The sequence below is a fragment of the Cupressus sempervirens genome, chromosome 7 (genome assembly GCF_028749045.1).
Source record: "Cupressus sempervirens isolate cs-2001-9-10 chromosome 7, ASM2874904v1, whole genome shotgun sequence".
Lineage (NCBI taxonomy): Eukaryota > Viridiplantae > Streptophyta > Pinopsida > Cupressales > Cupressaceae > Cupressus > Cupressus sempervirens.
This window is the reverse complement of record NC_143124.1, coordinates 47545560-47557945: the sequence shown is the minus strand read 5'-3', so window position 1 is coordinate 47557945 and position 12386 is coordinate 47545560. Positions and strand designations below refer to the sequence as shown.

Genomic DNA, 12386 nt, shown 5'->3' with positions numbered 1-12386 from the left:
TCCCATGACTATAGGTTACCATATTTAGACACAATTTTCAAAGCATGATTAATAGATAGAAAAGCATGCAAAAACTATATTATCCGCCTATATAGATAGGACTGATAAATAATGACAATCAAAACAGTACTTTTAGTATATATGAAATTTATAGAAAACTGCTAAATAAGTTGATGGCAATGATGCAAACAAAACTCTAAAATCTAAAAGATACAAACAAAACTCTAACAGACTCACATAAGTTAGAAGGGTTGTAAGCGGATTTGGGGTCATCTACCTCACAAGCTAGATGGGTAGATATGTCATAGTCATCCTTACACGAGATGATGGTTGGGCTAGGTCAAGTACTTGGCTTTTAATGCCATCTCTTTTTTCAAGTCCAATAAGAATATAAGGGAAGTCCGAGCATGTGCACCTTCATATAATTCTTTTACATCAAGACATAATTGAAATCGTTGGATGTCCCTATAAGTTAGAAGCATTTTATACTGTAAGATACTCTCGTCGAGAGTTATTTATCTTTTCCAAATCTCTGACAAGGTCTGCCATGTGAAATGTGGAAGGCGACCTGGAAGTTTACTTTCTTATCAAGTTTTGTCCCATCAATTCTTCCTTCTTTTAAACATCCAGTTGGATTATGATTTGAAAATAAATAAATAAATAACTTGTAAACTATTTGTGTGACGTCTCATGATTGATCTCTGAAAGCAAGCTAAAGTGTAGATTATTTTTGTGACAGCTTACGTTTAAAATCTGAAAGTCAGCTAAATTGTAAATGACTTACCTGACATGACATCGCCAGTCTTCATCAAGACTATTTGAGTTAATTTTGCTTTATATATTTGCACTATAAGCGATTAATAATGTTTTAAGGTTTGATTAAGCTGAAAATAGTAAGACATACTATCTCCTACTTAATTGGGTAATGTCTCGTTCGTAACATATACTCGTCTTTAAGTCCGACTCTTGTAAAGATTTCATTAAGTATATTTGCAACTCGGTGATCATGTCTAAATAAAGGATTGTAGCTACTATATTAAAAAGGTAATTAGTTCTTTTACCTTCGCTATTTCTTTCCTCTAAACCTTTTTGTTAGGGTTGAAAAGGTCGGGTTTTATCTTACAATTTTTGTTGGGATAAGGTGACTCAGCCTTACCATACTTTATTTCTTTATTTGTGCTTTCTTCGAAAGTTGTTAAATGAAGTTGGATTCTTCCACAAGAAAAGATTTGGAGTAGAAAAACAAAAAAGTTTTGTTTTCTGGTGATCTATTCTCTTATGCTTTGTTTTTATGCAAGAGCTGTGCATAAGGAAGTTTCTAAAATAATTTGTAGATGCATTGAATGTAGACCTTTAGAACTGTTTCCTCTTGTATGAGAACTCTATAAGTACAAGTATTGTTGTAGAGAATTAAGAGTGAGATGAGACGTTATTTACATAGGGTTATGCTATCGGATTTTTTCTAGAATGGAGTAAAATGTAAATCTCCATGTGAAGGCCGAAAATGTATTGTAACTTGTTGCTGAATAATACATTAGCTTGATAGTTTGGAGGGTGGGGTTTTTACATGGAAAGGTTTTTTTCACGTATATCTGTGTTCTCTATATTGTCTCATTCTTCTAGTTCAATGATTGTAGAATAATAATCTATATGTCATAATGCTGCTGAATTTTGTTGAGATCTTTAAATTGCAATCACTTTCCTTTAAAGTTTTAACTGTGGGAAATCAACTATGTCTATTTTCACTTTTATGACATAGTAGTATGCACTTGTATTTTCTTATTGGAAGTTGTTCAATGAACTATTAGATACAGGATGTGCATACTGATCTCAAATGAATTTTTTAGGTGCTCTCATTTCCCTTCAATTGGTATTAGAGCTTAGTTTTGTGAATTGCATGTTGCTTGCATGTGAGGATTCACATATTTTCTAGTTCAAGGCATTTCTTCTATTAAAATTTCTTAGCTTGTAGAGCTTGAAGAAGTTTGTTTTGAAGAAATAAACTGATAATTAATACTTTGATGAGTGGAAGTTTTGCAGTTGATTTATTCTTTCAGGAGACTGTAAAAATTTTTCAAAGGATGGTGAAGAGAGAGAAAACAGAGTTGGTCATGTTGAAATGACATTGATCTGGAGCTCTTGGTTGACAATAGAATAATTCTTGATGCATGGGTATTTGAAGGTGTCTCTTTTGTTACTTGGAATGTATAGAGGCTATGGAGTTGATCATTGGATGATCTGGAAGCTTCTAGATAGCCTATCTCTCTCAGATGCATGTAGTAGTGGTTGTGGAATTGGTCTACAAGTAGGCCTGGAGTTCCAGTACTATGTTTTCCTCTTGAATGTTTATGCATGCATGACTTGGATTCTTGTTTGTTGGATTTGAGGGGTTTATAGATTTTCCTTTAAAAAAATCTATGGTGATGTTCATCTATGATAATCAATTATTTTAAATTCAGTTATTTGATATTTTTTCAGACTTTGAGTCTTCCAGATGAAAAGTCGGTGTGGATGTGCATTGGTGTTCTTAAACACGATTTTTTTGCAAGTTTTGCATGCTGAAATAAAAACTTGTAGTTTTTTGTGGATCTACTGAAGAGCTATTTTCTAGACTCTTGCTCATTTTGAGTGGTACCAGATGAGATAGTTGTAGTTCTACATGCATTATTGCTTTGTGCATGGTGAGAGGAGGTGCTTTTATTTCTTTACATGGAGATGTTGGTATGTGATCAGTCACTTAGCATTTATGTGGTGATGCTTTGTTGGATTGCTGGACTATGGTACTTGATGTGGACATAATTGGCAAATCAGATTTGTTCTTGATTTGGTGTTTGAGTCATGTTGTCTATATGATTATTCTATTTGATCTCATTTGCATATGTCACTAATTTGATAGTGGGCTTTCATGTTGCAATGATTGGATCTAAAAGTTATTCAGTCAGGTGGGTAGACCACCCCTTTAATTACAATGGGATAACTTGGATGTGGACTATCTATATCCACTAGATTTGATTCAGTGTTGGTGCAGACTTGTTAGCTGGCCTTTTTTGTGGTAACTTGTGCATTTGTGTGGTTGCTTTGAGATGAAAGGATGGATGATATTTGAGTACTTGGATAGTCAATTATGGAGTCCTAAAGCATGGTGAATTTCCTTAGTGTGAAAATTTTGGTTTCACTCAGTGTGATGTGGGGGCCTAGATGATTTTCAGATTTGGAGGATGGTGTGTCATAGGCTTGGAGAGCTTGGTATTACGTTTCAGTGGGAGCTTTAGTAGTGGTTGTATTTTTCCATCATATGGTGATGGATGATCTTCTTTAGTGTTGCAGATGTTGGAGGATGCCTTAGATCTTGTTGCTATAGAAGAGTCTTTCACATTTATTGGTTCACTAGTTGGAGATGGTATCTTCATGTGTTTGGAGATGTTCACATCTTTTAGGATTCAAGAAGTCCTTGGTAGAGATGTTGTTTATGCTTTTATTTGATATGATATCATGGTGGCTTTTATGTCATGGTTTTCTCTTTATTGCTAGTTTAGAGTTGTGACATGATACGATTATTTGATATGATCACATGAAGCATGTTATCTCTTTAGAGGATATGGTTTGGATCATGATGTCATGTTTATGTTCTTAATTCCATGGTTGGAGCTTTGACATTGATCTTGTTTCAGTTTCTTGGTATTTAGTACTTTGATCATTTGCTTGTTACTTCATGAAAATGCTATGTTGCAGTGGATTTTTGCATCGAGTGATTGATTACAGGTGTTTGTGGATACTTGGAGACTTAGGTGAGGCTAGAGTTCTCTTGAGATGAGAGACATGTTGTTCAGATGTATACTCTTGATGAGATTTCAATAAAAAGTCTGGGGAGCCTACACCTTTGGTGGTCATGAGCTCAATATAGACCTATGAGGAGATTGTTCTTGGATAAGTCACAAGGTGACTTGCATATCTTGGAGGAGCATTCTCATTCCCCACTCTTGGTCTACTCGGTAGTTTATCACTTGAAAGGTATTGCCCAATGTTAGTTTCAAGCACTTTATCTTTTCTTTCATATTCGTGGATCTTGAGCTATAGTTAGATGGTTCTAGAGGATTCATTGTGAGAGATGGATAACATGATTATCTCCTTGAGGTGTACTTTCATTTATGATGAAAATAGGAGATGGTAGTGGGCTGATTTCTTGAAATGGGAAATGAGGTTGTTTGATCTTCTTTGAGAGGCTTACATCCATGTAGATTTATGATATCATGTTATCTTTGATCTCTTGAGGTTGAACGGTTTTGGATGTTGTTGTGGCTTTTCTCTTGAGGTTGTGAAGGAGATCATACTTGGTACAGTTGACATTTAAAAGTGTTTGTAAAAGCACATGATACATGCTTATGATTTTCACTTTTTCTCTTTGGCCTTGGTTATCTTCTTGGATGTTTGGGTTCACATAACATTATTTTTTGAGATTTTTTAGAGCTATGTGGTCACTCTTTTGTGGTCATTTTTTATCACTTGTACTTCATTTTTTTTTGGTGATGACATGATGGCTCCTTGATCTATTTTCTTTGTTGGATGTGGAGAACATGGGAGAGTTGTGGAGACTAGATGAGAGAGATGTTTCTTGTAGTGTTTCTGCTACAGGATTTGCATATCTTTGTGGATGGTCATCGGTACTACATGGTTTCACTTTCTTTGTGTTGTTATCAGTAGTCTCAGCATGCCGTTGATTTTTAAGATTTGACATTACCCATGTAGTGGGAGCTCTTGTATGTGTTTGGTCTTCATCGACTGGTTTGTACATAGAGCTTGAGGTTGCAATTTATGGATTCGTTATGTTGTTGGCATGAGTTTTTTGGTGTTCTATACCTTTGAGGTATGGGTGATTGGATGTGTTAGCATTTACTATGGATTCTATTTCCAATCTTGTGGGTTTCTCAGTTGGATTGGACCAATCAGTTTGGTTGTTGTTCTAGCTAATGTTTTATCTTATTTTTTGGAGGATGACTTCACAGTTTTGTTGGGCTAAGAAGTTGATTTTTTGATGCTTCTGTGTAGCTCATGAGCATAGTGGAGTGGTGGTAGTGTGTGTAGCCTTTGTTATCACATGTATCTTATGCTTGTGTTATTTGAACAAGTGTCTAGTTGGAGCACAAGAGCATATGCTATGATTTATGTTGTTTCATGGATGACTATGATGATATAGTTTCATTAATTTGAATCTTGTAAGGTCTTCATCAAGTGGGAGATTGTTGGGATAAGGTGACTTAGCCTTACCACATTTTATTGCTTTATTTGTGCTTTGCTAGAAAGTTGCTAAATGAAACTAGATTCTTCCACAAGAAAAGATTTGGAGTAGAAAAACAGAAAACTTCTATTTTCTGGTGATCTATTCTCTTATGCTTTGTTTTTATGCAAGAGTTGTGCATAAGGAAGTTTCTAAAATAATTTGTAGATGCGCTAAATGTAGATGCTTTAGAATTGTTTCCTCTTGTATGAGAACTCTATAAGTACAAGCATTGTTGTAGAGAATTAAGAGAGAGATGAGACATTATTTACACAAGGTTATGCTATCAAATTTTTTGTAGAATGGAGCAAAATGTAAATCTCTATGTGAAGGTTGAAAATGTATTGTAACTTGTTGCTAAATAATACATTAGCTTGATGGTTTGGAGGGTGGGGTTTTTACCTTGAAAAAGTTTTCCCCACATATATCTGTGTTCTCTATTTTGTCTCATTATTCTAGTTGAATGATTGTAGAATAATAATCCGTATGTCATAATGCTGCTGAATTTTATTTAGATCTATAAATTGCAATCACTTTCCTGTAAGGTTTTAATTGTGGAAAATCAACTATGTCTATTTTTGCTTTTATGACATAGTAGTATGCACTTGTATTTTCTTATTGGAAGTTGTTCAATGAACTATTGGATACAGGATGTGCATACTAATCTCAGATGAATTTCTGAGGTGCTCTCATTTCCCTTCAAAAATCATCTTTCTTTAGGATTTCCTGATCAATAACAGCATACGTTTGTGAGATACAGATTGCAAGGGAAGGTTGCTTTGATCACAGGAGGATCGGGAGGAATTGGTGAGGCTACCGTTAGGTTGTTTGCCGGTCATGGAGCCCAAGTCATAATTGCAGACATTGCAGACGATGCCGGTAGGAAAGTGTTAATTATTGTTAGTTGGACAACTGTTATTTCTGACCCGAAAATAGCAGCACTATTTATGGGTAGCTTGGACAGCTGTTCGTCCTTATCTATGAATAGCGGTTGTATTTATGGGTGGTTTGGACAACTGTTTGTCCACTTGCCAAAAATTAGTAAATGGTTATTATTTACTAATTTTAGAGATTCCCTTTTGGACACCTTGCAACCAATTCTATTATTGGCTATTGAGTTGTCTTAATCTCAGCCGTTGGTTTGATTTAATCTTGGTCGTTGGTTTACCAACGAGAGTAGTATAAAAAGGGGTCTAGGGGGCATTTGGAGGGTACACAGGGTGAAGAAGCATTTGTGAAGGAGTTTGCAGTGTTAGCAAACAGTCTTGCAGTCTTAGCAAGGGCACAAGAAGAAGCTTTTGTGAAGGAGTTTGTAGTGTTAGCAAACAGTCTTGCAGTGTTAGCAAGGGCACAGTGAAAAGCTTTGGAGAAGCAGTTTGCAGTGTTAGCAAACAGTCTTGCAGTGTTAGCAAGGGCGCAGTGTTAGCGCAGGGATAGCAGTGAGAAATATCAGCGGGAGAAATTAGGAGGTTGTCGGAGTTCTGCCAGTGAGAGGAAAGAAATTTTGTATCTCCTGATTTGCTGAAGTTTAATATAATTTCTCATCTGTAGAACTGGTTTTCCCTTAGGGGTTTTTTCAGGGACAATTTGTCCGAAAATATTGTGTTGATTCTGTTGCACATTTCTTTCCGTATTTTAAGTGAAGTTGCAGTTGTGTTATTTTTCGATATTAGCTGGGAATTTATTTTCAGCAGTTTAATAATCATTTGTGATAGGAGATTAATAATCAGTGACTGCAATAGTTTGATTTTTCATATGGTATCAAAGCATTGTTAAGGGTAGAAGAGTTTTGCCCTAGGAAAGAAATGTTCGAGGTGAAGGTATTAGGTTGATAGGCTATACTGACGCAGATTAGGCAGGAAGTACAACAGACAAAAGGAGCACTTCAGGGTGTTGTTTCAGCTTGGGATCAGGAGTTGTATCTTGGTTTATCAGGAAGCAGAAGTTTGTGGCTCTAAGTTCAGCAGAAGCATAATACATAGCAGCTAGCATGGCGACATGTGAAGCTATATGGCTTCGGAAGTTGTTAGTAGCCTTGTTTGGTCAGAAGGTTGAGACTACTGTGATACATTGTGACAATCAGAGTTGCATCTTTGGATGCAAGGAAGCTTTTGGAGAAGCAGTTTGCAGTGTTAGCAAACAGTCTTGCAGTAAGAGGCAGGAAACTTTTGGAGAAGCAGTTTGCAGTGTTAGCAAACAGTCTTGCAGTGTTAGCAAGGAAGCTTTTGGAGAAGCAGTTTGCAGTGTTAGCAAACAGTCTTGCAGTGTTAGCAAGGGCGCAGTGTTAGCGCAGGGATAGCAATGAGAAATATCAGCGGAAGAAATTAGGAGGTTGTCGGAGTTCTACCAGTGTGAGGCAAGGAATTTTGTATCTCTTGATTTGCTGAAGTTTAATATAATTTCTCATCTATAGAACTGGTTTTCCCTTAGGGGTTTTTCCAAGGACAATTTGTCCGAAAATATTGTGTTGATTCTGTTGCGCATTTATTTCCGTATTTTAAGTGAAGTTGCAGTTGTGTTATTTTTTGATATTAGCTGGGAATTTATTTTTAGCAGTTTAATAATCATTTGTGATAGGAGATTAATAATCAGTGACTGCAATAGTTTGATTTTTCACATGGTATCAGAGCATTGTTAAGGGTAGAAGAGTTTTGCCCTAGGAAAGAAATGTTCGAGGTGAAGGTATCAAGTTGATAGGCTATACTGACGCAGATTAGGCAGGAAGTACAACAGACAAAAGGAGCACTTCAGGGTGTTGTTTCAGCTTGGGATCAGGAGTTGTATATTGGTTTAGCAGGAAGCAGAAGTTTGTGGCTCTAAGTTCAGCAGAAGCAGAATACATAGCAGCTAGCATGGCGACATGTGAAGCTATATGGCTTCGGAAGTTGTTAGTAGCCTTGTTTGGTCAGAAGGTTGAGACTACTGTGATACATTGTGACAATCAGAGTTGCATCAAGTTGTCTGAAAATCCAGTGTTTCATGATAGGTCTAAACATATAGATATCAAATATCACTTCATCAGAGATTGTGCACAAAGGGATACTCAGGAGTTTGTGGGAGCTCCTAGGAAGAGTACTAGACAATGAAGACAACCAGCCAAGTTCAATGACTATGTTAGTCAGTTGGTAGATAGTGAGCCTTCTAGCTATCAGGAAGCTGCAGAACATCAGGTATGGCAAGATGCTATGGTTGAGGAATATTCTTCAATAATGCAGAATGATGTGTGGGAGGTAGTACCTAGACCAACAGATAGGACTGTAGTTGGATCACGCTAGATTTATAAGATAAAGCACGGTGCAGATGGTAGCATCGAGAAATACAAGGTTAGGTTTGTGGCAAAGGGGTTCTCTCAGAAGGAGGGAATAGACTATGAGGAGACATTTGCTCCAGTTGCCAGGTATACTTCTATACGAGCTGTAATCTCACTTGCAGCACAGATGGGATGGCAGATCCATCAAATGGATGTCAAGACAACATTCCTCAATGGTGAGTTGAAGGAGGAGGTATACATAGAACAACCAGAAGGCTTTGTAGCACACAGCAAAGAGACCCACGTGTGCAGATTGAAGAAAGTTGTTCGACTACAATACATACCTACAGATGAGCAGGTAGCAGACATTCTGACGAAGGCTTTGGGAAAGGCCAAATTTATCTTCTTCAGAGATAAGATGGGTGTCATGCAGAACAGCTTCCTCGCTAAGAGAGAGTGTTAATTATTGTTAGTTGGACAGCTGTTATTTCCGACTCGGAAATAGCAGCACTATTTATGGGTAGCTTGGACAGTTGTTCGTCCTTATCTATGAATAGCGGTTGTATTTATGGGTGGTTTGAACAGCTGTTTGTCCACTTGCCAAAAATTAGTAAATGGTTATTATTTACTAATTTTAGAGATTCCCTTTTGGACACCTTGCAACCAATTCTATTATTGGCTGTTGAGTTGTCTTAATCTCAGCCGTTGGTTTGATTTAATCTCGGTCGTTGGTTTACCAACGAGAGTAGTATAAAAAAGGGTCTAGGGGGCATTTGGAGGGTACACAGGGTGAAGAAGCTTTTGTGAAGGAGTTTGCAGTGTTAGCAAACAGTCTTGCAGTCTTAGCAAGGGCACAGGAAGAAGCTTTTGTGAAGGAGTTTGCAGTGTTAACAAACAGTCTTGCAGTGTTAGCAAGGGCACAGTGAAAAGCTTTGGAGAAGCAGTTTGCAGTGTTAGCAAACAGTCTTGCAGTGTTAGCAAGGGCGCAGTGTTAGCGCAGGGATAGCAGTGAGAAATGTCAGCGGGAGAAATTAGGAGGTTGTCGGAGTTCTGCCAGTGAGAGGAAAGGAATTTTGTATCTCCTGATTTGCTGAAGTTTAATATAATTTCTCATCTGTAGAACTGGTTTTCCCTTAGGGGTTTTTCCAGGGACAATTTGTCCGAAAATATTGTGTTGATTCTGTTGCGCATTTCTTTCCGTATTTTAAGTGAAGTTGCAGTTGTGTTATTTTTCGATATTAGCTGAGAATTTATTTTCAGCAGTTTAATAATCATTTGTGATAGGAGATTAATAATCAGTGACTGCAATAGTTTGATTTTTCACAGAAAGTTGCAGAATCACTTTCTCCATCGGTGAGATATATCCACTTGGATGTGAGCAAAGAGAGAGATGTAAGCGGAGCAGTGGATTTGGCAATGGAAAAACACGGTAGGCTTGACGTAATCTTTAATAACGCTGGAATGGCCAGCAAGCAAAAGGGGAGTGTGGCAGAGTATGATATGAAGGAATACGACCAAATGATGAATATCAATGCAAAAGGGGTAATGCACGGATTAAGCACGCGGCCCGGGTTATGATCTCAAATAAAAGGGGCTGCATTATTTCTACAGCAAGTATTGCAGGCGTAATGGGTGGAATTGCTCGTTACTCCTACACGGCCTCAAAACATGCAGTCATCGGTATGACTAAAAATGGAGCAATTGAATTGGGTAAATATGGAATCAGAGTAAATTGTATTTCTCCTGCAGCGGTTGCCACAGATCTGGCAATGAAATACTATGGAATGAACCCTTCAGCAGAGTCAAAGGCACAGCTGGAGGACTCGCTGAAAAGCGTGTCTGCCTTGAAAGAAGCTACGCTTGAAGCGGAGGATATTGCAGAGGCTGCTCTGTATTTGGCCAGTGAGGAATCAAAATATGTCAGTGGTCAGAATATTGTGGTAGATGGGGGACTAACGATTACAAACAACGACTGGGAAATTTATCAGTGAACAAAGGCAGCAAAAACTAGTTTCTCATGAAACATAATATATTAAGGTTCGATTCTTAAAGAGAGTTAAATAGTTGAAGTATGGGGTATTTAAAATTGACACGTGATAATATCTTGTTTCACTTTTTAAAATAGTATATTATAATAAATATTTAACATGATTATGTTTGTTAGTATAGATTGTTGATTGAGAGTTAGTTCTGCATTAATGTAAGTTTTGAATTTATCAAGTTATAAAGAAAAATATTTGTACTTTAAGACAAAAGAGCATGGCCGGGTGTCCTTTCATAGTAAGATAAGAATTTGTAGACTTGATTTAAGAGTTAAAAAATTCATACAGGAATGATATATACATAGATACATTTCTTTTTAGAGACCTTATGAACTTGTGTACAAATAGAGTTGTGTATAAATTTCGATTAGAATAGTTGGAATTGATGAAAATATATAGTTTTAAAGGTCTAACAGGTTTTAGTGAATGAATTAAGTTCAATTAAATCATATGAAGATGTAATTAGGTGTAATATGTGCTCTTTTTAATCCTTCACATACCTACAATCTCATTCATTCTCCTTAGTGGAAGACCTTATTGTAGATTTGGTTCTAGATATGTTACACATATTAAAGTAAATATGTAATGCTAAGATAGTTCATTATGAGAAATTTTAAAATATTAAATATTTAAATAACACTTCAATATATAATCTTATCAAGGAAAGAAACATCTTTAGTACTTCAACATTAAATTAGAATTTATATATGATATAAGTTACCCTATAATACAAACATTCATATGTGTCAATCATAGAACATGTTATTATTTTGTATGTAAATTAATTCAAATAGTATTTCTAATGAAAGATTGAGAAGGGCACTCAATTCTACTCTAATGTCATTGTTTCAATCTTTTTTGAGTGTTGTGAGCCTCATGAGTATGGTGAGGACAGATTTCCTTTCAAATCTATTCTAGTGATCAAAATTTTACTCCAATGAACCTTCATAACTCTTTTAATAGATAACCTTTATTTATTCCCAATTGTAAACAAATTATTCATTTTATATTGAATGACATTTATTTTCTCATTATCTATACATTTTTTATTATCATAATTTAAAAATTTAAGTATAATTGAACAACGGTTCAACTGTTATGTAACATCAATAAATTAGTTTACCTATTAATAAAAATTAATAAACTAAAGTAGTTCTAATTTAAATTTTAAATTTTCTTATTTTATAATTAAATTTTTTTTTTTTAAAGTTCATTTACAAAATTTTTAAACTAATGTAGGGGTTGAGGTTTTCATTTGTTTAAATTTTAAGAATCTATAATGCCTTCCACAAATAAAATATAGCAATGTGGTATATCACCAATTAAATGTTTAAATATTAATCAAGTACCTTTAGCAATTATTATTGCTCGCTAATGTAAGACAGATGGAAAATAATCAAATGTAATCACTGGCGTGGCCCTCATCGCGGATGTTCGCAGCGCTTAATCTGCCATCTGCAGGCATTGGTTCTCATGCTTAGATTCCTGCCTCGCTAAATAAATACAAGGCCGCATCTGCAACATGGTTAGCCAGGCTTCAACAGAATGCTTTCATTTTGGGCATAATTTCTTCTTCGGCATAATCCATTGTAAAACTTAGGGCAAGCCTAATAACGAGGGAGCGATTCATGAGCGTGATTTTCTTTGATCTTGAAAGACAAACTTTGGCAAGGTGGATCAAATTATAGTAGGCTGTCGTGTAGAATCTGAAATAGGGGAAGACTAGAAAGTACAGATAATTTTACACAGTAAAATATGAATCTTTTATTCATAGCCCTTTCAAATACACATTGCCTTCAATATGAGGTCATTACGATCT

General features: G+C 36.0%; 1 pseudogene; it reads left to right on the top strand.

Annotated features, from left to right (window-relative positions):
• The first annotated feature begins 994 nt into the window (after positions 1-994).
• On the top strand, positions 995-10516 carry LOC149545407 (short-chain dehydrogenase reductase 2a-like; annotated as a pseudogene).
• Positions 10517-12386: the final 1870 nt, after the last annotated feature.